General features: G+C 36.7%; 1 long non-coding RNA gene across 2 annotated transcripts; it reads right to left on the bottom strand.

Annotated features, from left to right (window-relative positions):
* Positions 1 to 2813: 2813 nt before the first annotated feature.
* Positions 2814 to 5750, bottom strand: LOC137248048 (uncharacterized). Of its 2 annotated transcripts, none has more exons than XR_010952027.1 (3): positions 5352 to 5750; positions 4700 to 4986; positions 2814 to 4617 (listed from the first exon to the last, which is right to left on the bottom strand). It is a non-coding gene; the product is annotated as an uncharacterized lncRNA (long non-coding RNA). The 2 variants fall into 2 exon arrangements; XR_010952028.1 differs by having other exon boundaries at positions 4705 to 4986.
* Positions 5751 to 12928: the final 7178 nt, after the last annotated feature.

Below are 12928 nucleotides of genomic sequence, written 5' to 3'. Positions count from 1 at the left end.
AATGATAAGCCTCATTCCGCTAATATTGGGTCTGCTGATAACGCTGATAATATTATTAATGATGTTAATACTGGAGTGTAACCTGAGGCCCACAGAGAGGTTACTGCTGTGCCGCCTCGTAGGTCGATATTTGTATCACGGCTTCACGCATCTTTGACGGAAGATGGCATAATTAACTATATTGTATCCAAGCTTGATTCTAAACCTATTAAATTAAGTATTTACAAATTTAATTTTAAGTATGAAAGGGACATCTCGTCTTTTAAAATATCAGTGCTTGAAGAGTCTTTTTGGCCGAAACATTCGGTGGTACATTTGTTCAAAAAAAAGGCAAATGTTAGAATTTCAAAAAACTTACCGGACTCGGCAAGAATACACAGACGTAAATATCGGTTTGTCTTATATATCTATTCATTATCAGAATGTTCGTGGCTTACGATCCAAATTGAGTTCATTATTTCTAAACAGTTTTTCGTTCACAGCGCAAGTGATAGCCTTTGGTGAGACCTGGCTTAAGGAAGATAATTATAACTCAGAGATATTCCCGTGTAACTATGTCGTGTATAGGCGCGATCGTGTATCTAAAGCGGGTGGTGTCCTTATAGCCGTAGACTCTAGCCTACCGTCAGAATTACTGTCGTTGGACTATGACTCTGATATTGAGTTTATAGCAGTTTGAGTTTATAGCAGATCTCATTACGTAGTGCTAGTATATTTATTTGCTGCTGCTATATTCCGCTACGTTCGGATATGCATATTTATACTCAACATAGCTTATTTATACATAGTGTTTACTCTCAGTTGCGAGATAGGGACCGCCTGGTGGTGCTTGGTGACTTCAATTTGCCTACAGTAAGTTGGATTGGCAACAGTGAATTAAACTTTTTGACGTCCACCACTCAGCATGATTTTTGTAAGAGTCTGCTTGATATACATTTACTACAAATTAACAATATATTAAATTGCAAAAATAAAATGCTGGATTTGGTATTTGCGGACGACCCTGTGGGTATTGCCCTCAAGCGAATTCCCCCATTATCACTTCCAGAGGATCCACTTCATCCTACACTTGAGGTAATGCTTAATTATGCTCAGCCCGTGTTGTTTGATGCAGAAAAAGTAAAATCTAGCTTTCGATCAAGACGTTTTTGTAAGGCAGATTTTAATGAGCTGAATTATCTTATTTCCACCCGTGACTGGTCGGATCTATATGCTTGTAAAGATGTCGAGTCAGCAACTTCTATTTTTTACAGTTCTCTCGATGGTTTCTTTGCATGCTGTGTGCCTCTTCGACATGGCAATGCTGGAACGGGCAAACCCCCGTGGTTCTCAAGACATCTTGTAAGACTATATAATATTAAATCAAGGCTATACAAACGATTTAAAATATCAGGATCATGCTCCGATTTTTCTAAATATTTAGTTGCTAGATCAAACTTTCATCGTCTTAATCAGCAGTGCTATAAACGTTACTTAAATCGGTTTAAGCTTCAATTTTTTAACAACCTGAAACAATTCTTTAGTTTTGTCAATTCTAAAAGAAAAACCGCAGGATTTCCGTCTGCTTTGGCCTATGGATGTAAGAACGCAAGTTTGGATGATGATGTTGCCAACTTATTTGCTGAATACTTTAAGTCGACCTATTCATCTCAACTTTTTCAATCTGATCTCTATCCTTACACCTTAGAAAGTTCTAATTGTATTCTGGTTCCTGTCATAGATATAGATACTGTTCTGAAGAGTCTTCTGGAGTTGAAACCAATTACCTCCCCGGGTCCAGATGGTGTTCCTAGTTGTGTTCTAAAGTTTTGCGCTGTCAACTTATCTAAGCCGATCCTTAAATGATTTACACTATCTCTTGAATCTTCTGTATTCCCTTCAATTTGGAAGCAATCATTTATTATTCCCTTACATAAGAAAGGTAGTAGGTCCAATATCGAGAACTACAGGGGAATAGCTAAACTTTCGACTATTCTAAAAATGTTTGAAAAAATCATCACCTGCCAAATTCAATATGCATGTACTTCTTTATTATCACCCAGCCAACATGGTTTTGTGTGTAGAAGATTAACCACAACCAACTTGTTTGAGTTCACCTCTCTAGTCATGGATGAATTTTTATCCAATAAGCAAACCGATGTTATTTATACCGACTTCAGCACAGCATTTGATTCTGTTAATCATGAGCTTTTAACTCATAAACTGGACTTACTGTTCGAAAAATTTATTACTTTGGCTTCGCAGCTATCTCTTAAACAGAACTCAGCGAGTTATGTTCAAAAACAGTCTCTCAGAGTCGATAGAAGTAACTTCTGGTGTGCCTCAGGGTAGCCATCTGGGTCCATTACTTTTTACCCTCTTTATAAATGACTTACCCATGGTTATCTCGTATTCCCGTGTTCTAATGTATGCAGATGATGTTAAACTATGCTATTCATACTTGCCTTCTGACCTTCCCGTTTGGATTTACTTCAGGCCGATTTGGACTCATTTCAATTATGGAGTACAGTAAATCTACTAGTTTTGGACTGATGCAAATGTAAACTAATGACATTTCACAGAGTCAACCCAGTTTTAAAATCCTATATGCTAGATAGTGCTCCCTTGGAGCGTATATCTGAAGTATGTGACCTATGTGTTCTTTTTGATGCGAAATTGAGCTTGTAAGGTTCCATTCCTGGAACCTCTGCCAAATTGATGATGCGCTTTGCACGCGGAACGCACTCCACACATAAGACACGAATTTTAATTTAGTTTTTCTTTTCACTTTATTTAAGATAATTTAATAATTGTAATACAATAAATGTTTTTAGTTTACTTTTGCATTTATTTTAGTTTTCCTTCAGTTTGTACTTTTTAATTTTTATTCCCATTAAAAATTTTGGTTTTATTAGCACACGTCTTTCCATCTTGTCCAGATTAATTAATTGTCCTCTTTTTGTCAGTGACGTGGTCTGCAGCTGCATTTGACATGCGCGTTGCCAACTGCCCGCGCCTGTCATATGCAACTAAAGCTCCACGCACATAGCTTATGTTATATAACGGATGTGAGAGTTTACTTTATCCTTACATCATCCTTCCTTTAAAAAAGAAGAATTTGGCAATTCGGCCGATTGCAATTGCCACATTCTTCTTTAATACATACTACATAAAAAATCGGTTCGAATGAACGAAAATTAGGGTGTACCTTCCTTTGTAATTCGTTCGTTCGGAGCAATTATGTGACTATTTAAAATATGTTAATTACAATTTTGGTATTTTTGAATTTTTGTTTGTACAATATTTACATTTTATATATTCAAATTAAGGGTTGTTTTTTTGTTTATAAAATATTTATTTGTTTTTTTTTAGCTTGTACTATACTATGAATAATTTCAAATTACATTTTTTCGTTTTGATATACAAAATTTTGTGTTCTATATATATTCTTGTTTTGTTTTTATATATATTTTTTTGTTGCCTTCGTGGCTATTTAAAAATGACGAGTATGAAATTACTTCTAAAAATTTTGAATTTTGTTCAATCAAGGTATGACGGTAATGTTAATTTACTTTACTAAGGCGGTTTTTATGTACCGCTTTTTCTTTGTTTTTAACTTCATCGAAAATAGTTACATTAGTTTCGTTAATTATAGTTATTGTAAACGGACCTTGATAAATATTTTCGTGTTTATGATGTGGTTTTTTCTGTAAAAGTACTTGATCTCCGATTTTGACAACTAAAGGTCGTGCCGTTTTATCATAAAGGTTTTTAGTTTGTAACTTGTTTTTATTTATTAGATATTGTGCCATTTTATGCGTTTTCTGCATCCTAAACTTACCTTCTTTGGCATAGTTTTCGACATTATAGATTGGGTAAATTTTTTCTTTTGTTAATTCATTAGGCAAAGTTGCCTTTTTCCCAAAGACCAACTCGAAAGGCGAAAATTGATTGTCGAAAACTGTGCTACTCATAGTATTGTGCAGGAAAGTAAAGTATTTTAAATAAACATCCCAATCAGAAAAAGTATCTTTTAAATATGCAGGTAAGTATTCATTAAAAACTCTATGATTACGTTCAATCGTGGCAACAGTTTCATGATGGTATGCAGTTGAACAATTATGTTCAATATTTAGAAGTTTAGTTAATTCTTCAAGTAATTCAATTTTAAATTCTGTCCCTAAATCTGATTTTATGGCATTCATTGTGCCGTATGTTAAAATGAATCCTTCAAAAATTACTGAAGCGATTGTTTTTGCCGATTTGTCTGGCACAGCGACTTTTACCAATCATGGTAAGTGCGAACTTGTTACCATATTTGGACTCAAGTAATGGTCCTATTGTGTCAATTACTAGTATATCAAATGGTTTAAAAGGGGTTGGTGTTAAAACAAGTGTTTAGGCCAACAGCCCAAACTCAAAACATAAAAGGTCGCCCTCGCACTTTTTCTTATATTGTTAACAGTGCCAGTCCAACTGTTTATGTTAACCATACAAATGAACATCGCTGGAATAAATAAACAGTTTGACTGGCAAGCGGTATTGACCTGTTATACATTTTTTACTTCACTTGTTTTTCACACATCAAGGAGAAAGGACGTATCCCGCCGCAGTTTCCAGCTTCAACCAAAAGGTAACCTAAAAATATATATATAATTAATTTTTGTGCACAATCTTTATTTCGAATAAAGATATTATATTTAAATTCAAATTCTAATACCAAACTTTTTCTTCTTTTCTACATTAAATCTTGACCGGCACCATCCCTGAGCTGTGGCCCGGCCAATACATTGGTCCATTCAATCCGTTTTTTCAAAGCGACCATTTTGCGAACCAACCACAGTGTTTAAATATTATATTGAGCGACCATTTTGCGAAACAACAACACACAGTGTTTTAAATATTTAATTGCATGTCAATAGCAGCAGCAATACCAACTTAAACAACACAGGAACTAACAATCCATTTGTTTATATATTATTGGATCCACTGCATCAAAAAGGACATCTACAAATATAAAAAGGTACGTGGTATATTTCAGTGGTACACATTCAAATAAGATTAGTGAAAGTGAAAAGTGCGCGAGTGATATTGTGAAAAAATTAAATACAACGTTTGTTGTACAAATAGCCCATTTGTCCATCAAGTATTGCTTGCCGCCGACGGTAAATAATATTTGACACGGCTTAAGGGTCTTCGCTGTTGCTTTATTGCACACAATTATTTGTACAAACAGTGTTTGGGATTAATTTAATAGAAAAGTGCAAGTAATTTTTCAAAAATAAATTAATTCAATATACATTTATATGACTTGCACTGCTCTGTTATTAACAGCCCACAACAACAACACTGCACTGTGTAATTAACCTCACTTTTGGGTTTGGTTCATCACAGTTGAATTTAAGAAAAATTAGTTTCACACAAATCACTCAGCTTCTACATTCAATTCACTTTTAAAACAAATTTAATTTGAGCATTTATTTAGTGGACGGAACATTTTTCCTCCAACTCTTGCTCAGTTTTTCACTTGCGTTTGCTTTGAATCAATACTGTGCTACATACATATATACACGCACACGTACATAAATATATTTGAATTTAAGAAAAATTAATTTCACAAAAGTCACTCGGGTTTTCATTCAATTCACTTTTTAAAACAAAACAATTTAATTTGAGCATTTATTTAGTGGACGGAACAATTTTCCTCCAACTTTGCTCATTTGATTCGCTTGCGTTTGATTTTAAATATATACTGTGCTACATACATATATACACGCACATACATAAATATATTTGGTTGGCGAGCAATATTTTTTTTTTTAACACGTATATTTATACGTATATACAGTCCACTGGTTTTTTACTCTGAAAATTATTAAATTTCAGTTTACTCGTTTCGAAATAAATATTTACGTTCGTAATTTTACACAAAATTTGTCAGAAATTAATTTAATTTGTTGGGTTGATTTTGCTGGTGGAAAGCGTTAACTAATTTATATTAGCAAATTGGGTAATTCCACAGACACTGACTCTGTGCATTTAATATTTTTGAAAATATTCATTGTTTGTAATATTTAAAATATTTTCAATATGGAAGCATATAACCGCCTAGCAGACACCGTAATTGAATTCGACATCGAATTCTTAAGCAAACCCACAAGCGAGCACTCCAAAAATTCGCTGAAAATTCAGCAGCAGGAGTTGAAGTCCATGTGGGATAAAGCCAAAGCTGCTTTCGATGATCTGCTAGTGGCCGAGGACATTACCGCTAAAGACGTTACTGCAATTAGAAAGAAAAATAAATCATGCTATACCGTTTTTGTGCGGTGCATGACAAAAATTAATGACCTGTCGAAAAAATTTGAGAAGGCAGAGAAGGAGAACGATGCTGCCTTCACGCCGCGCAATTTGCATTTAGCACCTTGTGATACTGATATATTCAAAGGTGATTATTTGTCATGGCCAACTTTTCGTGACATGTTCACGGCCATTTATATTCTAAATAAAAGCCTGTCGCCAGTACAAAAATTATATTATCTCATACAAAAAACCCAAGGTGAAGCCAGAGAAATCGTTAAGAAATGCGAATTGACGAATGATGGTTTTGATATAGCTTGGAAAAATTTGTGCGACAGGTATGAAAATAAAAGAATATTAGTCAACACTCAATTAAAGATTCTTTTCAACCTTCAATCAGTCGAAACTGAATGCGGCAATTCAATAAAAAGATTACAAAGGGACATAAATAATTGCATATCCTCGTTAGTAAGTCATCATATTGACATATCTAATTGGGATCCAATTATTACATACTTATGTTCAACTAAGCTTCCTGACGTGACCCTTTCGCTATGGGAACAGTCCGTAGAAAACAAGACAGAAACTTCCAAGTGGGCGGATATGGACCGATTTCTGACAAATCGTTTTCAAACGTTAGAATCAGTCTCAGGTTTAAGAGGTACAAAGAGTACAAAACCTCAAAGAGTACAAAACTCAAAGCAGGCCTCTGAACATCCCCCAAAGAAACTTGGCGCTTTCCAAGCAAGTGTAGCTAAAGGCACTTGTAAAATGTGTCAAAGCAATGATCACAAAATTTATGCGTGTTCAAAGTTCAAAAATTTGAACACCAATGAAAGACTTGCTTTCATAAAAAGAAATCACTTCTGCCTAAACTGTCTGTCATCGGGACATTCAGTGTCAAAATGCACAAGTGCGTACAATTGCAGCAACTGCCATTTAAGACATAATACCCTTCTGCATTTACAGACAAGTAAGGCAAAACTTACACAGGTAAATAATTCTGCAGATTCATCAGATGAGCAACCGTGCACTTCAAGGCAAGCTCAATCTCAAAATGAATCCGCAAAACAAAAAAAGCAGCAAAATAAAACTACTGTAAAATCTAATTTTATTAATACCAGTAAAGGGGTTTTACTAGGCACAGCTCGCGTCACCATTCATTATAATGGTACAGATTTTTCGGCCAGAGCTCTCATAGATTCGGGATCTGAATGCTCTTTTATCACTGAAAGACTCAGACGAAGAATCAACCTGCCAACTCGAAAGATGCATGCTCAAGTTTCGGGTATCAATAATTCAGTTTCTGCGCAGGTAAAAGAGGCATGCGCCATTCAGTTGCGGTCCCCAGTTGACCCACTAATTTCTATTGACGCTTTAGTTTTAGTTCTACCACATTTGACAGGTAATTTGCCAACATGCGATGTTAGTGCATTAACACAACAAGCATTCCCTGATCTAGTGCTTGCGGATAAACGTTTCTTCGTGAATGAGCCAGTTGATCTTGTTCTGGGCGGGGATATTTATCCGCAAATCATATTAGAAGGTATCAAAAAAAATATTCTTAGCACTCTTTTAGCTCAAGAAACTGTCTTTGGTTGGATACTGACTGGTCGTGCTGATGCAGCCAGTCCAACCAATCATAATCGGGTATCCTTTTACAATGAAGTGGCTTTAGACAAGCAGCTAAGGTCATTTTTGGAGCTCGAAGACACGCCGAAAGCTAAGGCCTCCACATTAGAAGATACATTTTGTGAGGAATTGCATCAACGTACAACGCACCGGAATTCTGACGGAAGATACATTGTGTCGCTTCCGTTCAGGTCAGAATTCCCAGGAGAGATAAATCTAGGTCCATCATTAAGAATAGCGTGCTCTCAATTCTATAAAAATGAAACCCGACTTAGAAAAAATCTCGATTTACAGAAAGAGTACAATAGAGTCATACTAGAATACGAGACTATGGGGCATATGTCAAAATTAGATTCAATTCAATCGGCCAATGCAGTCGATAATTACTATTTACCACATCATGCAGTAATAAAAGAAGAAAGCATCTCTACCAAAGTTAGAGTTGTTTTCAATGCTTCTTCACGCTCTTCAAATGGTGTCAGCCTGAACGATGTTCTTCTTCCTGGTCCTGTGCTTCAGGCTGATCTACCAACATTAATTCTTCGCTGGCGACTTTTCAGATACGTCTTCAATAGCGATATTGAGAAGATGTATAGGCAAATCCTAGTAGATCATAATCATACAAGATACCAAAGAATAGTTTTCCGCTCAAGTCCAGATGATCAAATCAGTCTGTATGAGCTCAAAACAGTGACATTTGGTATCAATTGTGCTCCTTATCTAGCAATAAGAACTTTACTTAAACTGGCTGATGATTCCGAAAAATCTCATCCAATCGGTTCAAATATCCTACGAAAAAATATGTATGTCGACGACGTGCTTTCGGGAGGGCATACTATTGCATCTGCGATCAGAGCAAGAGATGAAATTTCCAGGGTTCAGCTGGTTTTCCATTACGAAAATGGACTTCAAATTACAGTAAAATATTACAGGGTATTCCCAAAGCTCATCTACTGAGCGAAGATTTCTTAGAATTTGAAGACTCAAGTAGTGTAAAGGCGCTCGGTATTAGGTGGAATGCTCATTCCGATCAGTTTTACTTCATAGCAAACCCTATAGAAGAAAACACCGAGCCCACAAAAAGAGCGATACTATCTACTATCGCAAAACTCTTTGACCCATTAGGGTGGCTAGCTCCAACAATTATCGTGGCAAAAATGATCATGCAAAATATCTGGTTGGAGGGTACTGGCTGGGATGAAACCGTTTCGTCTTCAACATTAGACAGGTGGAAAAATTTTACCAATACGTACAAGGAGATCGACAAAGTGCGAATACCACGATGGGTAGCCTTTTCTCCAACAGAAAAGGTCGAAATCCACGGATTCTGCGACGCCTCCGAGAAAGCGTATGGTGCAGCCGTGTATTTGAGAGTGGAAACCAACGACGGCATATTTGTGAATCTGCTTTTGGCAAAAACAAGAGTAGCTCCAGTCAAAACCATCTCACTTCCTCGACTGGAACTTTGCGGTGCTGTATTATTAGCGGAGATACCCGAATCTATCTGCGCTAACCTTGATTTAGGTCAACAAAACATCCACCTGTGGACAGATTCGACAATCGTACTGGCTTGGATACGAAAACCTCCGTGCTCATGGTCAACTTTCGTTGCGCATCGAATTACAAAAATCGTCGACAAAGTTGGAAGTTCATCGTGGTATCATGTGGATTCAGGTACAAACCCAGCAGATTTAGCCAGTAGAGGAATACTAGCCGAGGATTTAGTCAACAACTCTCTGTGGTGGCAGGGTCCTTCTTGGCTGCAAGAAGAGAAGGAAAAGTGGCCAACACAAGATTTGGATTTTAACACGAATATTGAAGAAAAACGCGTACAAGCACATGCAACCGCAATTTCAAGCAATATTAATGATATTCTAGGTTTTCAAATCTTCCTAGGGCTTTAAGAGTTATCTCATATATACTCAGGTTTTTTCATACAACGCATTCTAAAACGAAATATTGTAGTCAACCTGAATCTTATTTAATTTCCTCAGATGAAATTAAAACTACAACAACCCGTTTAATAAAACTTGCTCAGAAGCAATATTACGGATCAGAAATTTCAAGTTTGCAATCCAAAACACCAATTGGATCTAAAAGCGAAATACTTTCGCTCACTCCATATCTTGATGAAGACGAAGTAGTGAAAACGGGTGGACGACTTGGTGCATCCAAAGATACTACCGAATCTGAACGCCATCCCATAATACTTCCGTACAATTGTAGGTTTACACATCTGTATGTTCAGTTTGTCCATGAAATGTCTCTCCATGGTGAAAACCAATTAATGCTGCGCATCATTAGAACTCAATACTGGATTCCAAAAGTTAAAACCATGATACGATCCGTAATTCATAATTGTAAGATCTGCACGATCTTCAAGAAACGATCGCAAAATCAGCTCATGGGAATTCTACCTCAAGAACGCACCACATTTTCGCGTGCATTTACCAATACAGGGGTAGATTTCGCAGGGCCTTTCGATATTAAGAGTTACAGTGGGCGCGGGTGTCGTACCTCAAAGGGTTACGTTTGTCTGTTCGTTTGCTTTTCTACTAAGGCCATACATTTAGATGCCACTAGTGATTTGAGCACTTCCTCGTTTCTAGCCGCTCTTTCAAGATTCGTAGCTAGACGAGGATGTCCAAGAAACATTTATTCGGACAATGGAACAAATTTTGTCGGTGCATCACGTGCATTAAAAACTGAATTTAAGGAATTTCTTGCCGATGCAAGAAACCAAACCCTGTCAAAATATTCCCATCAGGCATTAAATTGGCATTTCATACCAGCAGGAGCTCCACACATGGGAGGACTATGGGAAGCGGGAGTGAAAAGCTTTAAAAGCCACTTCAGAAAAGTGGCCTTAAACAACAAATTCACTTTTGAGGAATTTAACACACTGTTATGTAGAATTGAGTCATGTCTCAATTCTCGTCCTCTTAGCCCCGCTTCAAACGAACCATCTGACCTTGAGCCTCTAACACCAGGACACTTTCTGATTGGAGGACACCTATTAGCACCAGCGGAAATCAGGGTTGATGAAAATACTGCCTCAATAGTCAATCGCTGGCAGAAACTCAAGGCATTACATCAAAACTTCTGCAGAAGATGGAAATCAGAATATCTTTCGGAACTACAGAAACGGATAAAATGGAAGCATCCTAAATCAAATATGCAAGTCGGAGATATGGTGGTTATACGGGAAGACAATCTTCCTCCCAACGAATGGAGATTGGGGCGTGTGATAAGGTTACACCCTGGTTCAGACAACCGGGTGCGCGTTGTGGACATAAGAACTGAAAGGGGGCAAGTAACAAGACCACTTGTCAAACTAATATTAGTACCACCCTATACCGCAGAAACCGAAAACAAGTCAGACCCTAATCTTCAGCAGTAACGCTACAATTGGAGTTACAAAATCTCCACACAACATCAAAACTCCCCCTAACCAAAACGAAGCAACTTCAACAAACTCACAGTGGAAACAAAAATTTCTTTTTTTTGATGCATCCTAATGTTACATATGTACACAATGGCTATGTGCATTGGACTGCATGAAATCAGAAAAAAAAATCGGGTCAGCTTAAGCAATCAAAAAAAAAGGTTCGTGGTGTCGCAAACCACATACCTATTAAATAATTAAATTTCCCTCAAATAAATATTTTCCTTGTCCTTTCGCCTAGTGCATTATATATAGGGGTCCTCACATAAACATAATTTTTTTATTTTTGTTACGAAGAAACGAAAAAAAGGATAGTACAATGGCAAAGGCAACGTTACTTAAATTAAACAAAGCGCAGCCAATTCCATTGCATACACCCGTTTTTATCGAAATAAAAATGAAAACAAAAATAAAATAAGTAAAAAACAAAAATTACGGAAATAAAAAATTTTCAATTAAGGACACCCTAATATAATGCACGGCACATAGCACAATTCCTTTTTACTTTTCGAAGTAAAAAGTTTAAATAGTAAACAAAAAAGAAAGGAACAAAAAATTTTCTAACAACAAAAAAAAACAGAGGAGAAATTTCGGGTTGCTCGGTTCACCCTAATGCAACATATTGCAATTAAGTTTTTGCTTTTCGAAGCAAAACCCAACACAAAAAAACACTTAAAAGAAAAAAAAAAATTGTCTTTCACAAAAAAAAAAACAAAAACCACTGCACACCCTACCACACACTCCACGATCGCATGATTTATTGCGAATCGTATCGACATCAAAACACAATTACACACTTTTTCACACAACTTGTTGCTCTGCTTATTGGAGGATTTTTACATGACCTTTCATAGGTCTTTATTATCATATTCTTTTTTTTCCTCTTTTTATACTTTGCAACATGTATATACATATATGTACATATCTATATTTTGGGTAATAGTCTAGTTGAGGGGTAGACTGCTAATACGCTACCAAAAATATCGAGAGAGGTGTCAAAAGACGCGTATTAACCTCGAGAACAATAATCTGAAGGCGGAAAAGAAAAATTTTGGTAATAGTCTAGTTGAGGGGTCGACTGCTAATACGCTACCAAAAATATCGAGAGAGGTGTCAAACGACGCGTCTTGACATCAGTATTAATAATCCGATGGCGGAAAATAAAAATTTTAACGCGTTCAAAAGATATTAACGAAAAACCGAAAAAAGACCCACGGGTACCTCCGAAACCGGGGGTCCGATCCATAGTATTTTTGCGCAGAACACCTTTCTGCGTTGGCGGCCTTCGGCCGCGCTTATAAAAAATAACCCTGGGCTACGCCATGCCAAGTCCGGGTGTGTGGTATAACCGTGGCTACCGCCACGGTGATGCACAATTTTTTTTGTGGGTATGAACACAACAACAACCACATTGAAATCGCCAACTTCAACTGCAAATATCTCCGGACAGGGAGATTCATTTGCTTAATTTTGTGTTTGCCGGCTTCTGATTCAAGCCTCGAAAGTAATTCCTTTAAAGTCATTATTTCGTTAACAAGCTCAAAACTACGTAACACGAGTTTCTTATGTTTAATA

The sequence above is a fragment of the Eurosta solidaginis genome, chromosome 4, assembly GCF_040869045.1.
Source record: "Eurosta solidaginis isolate ZX-2024a chromosome 4, ASM4086904v1, whole genome shotgun sequence".
In the NCBI taxonomy this organism is placed as follows: domain Eukaryota; kingdom Metazoa; phylum Arthropoda; class Insecta; order Diptera; family Tephritidae; genus Eurosta; species Eurosta solidaginis.
Note: the sequence above shows the minus strand (reverse complement) of the source record. Positions and strands in the feature narration are given on the sequence as shown.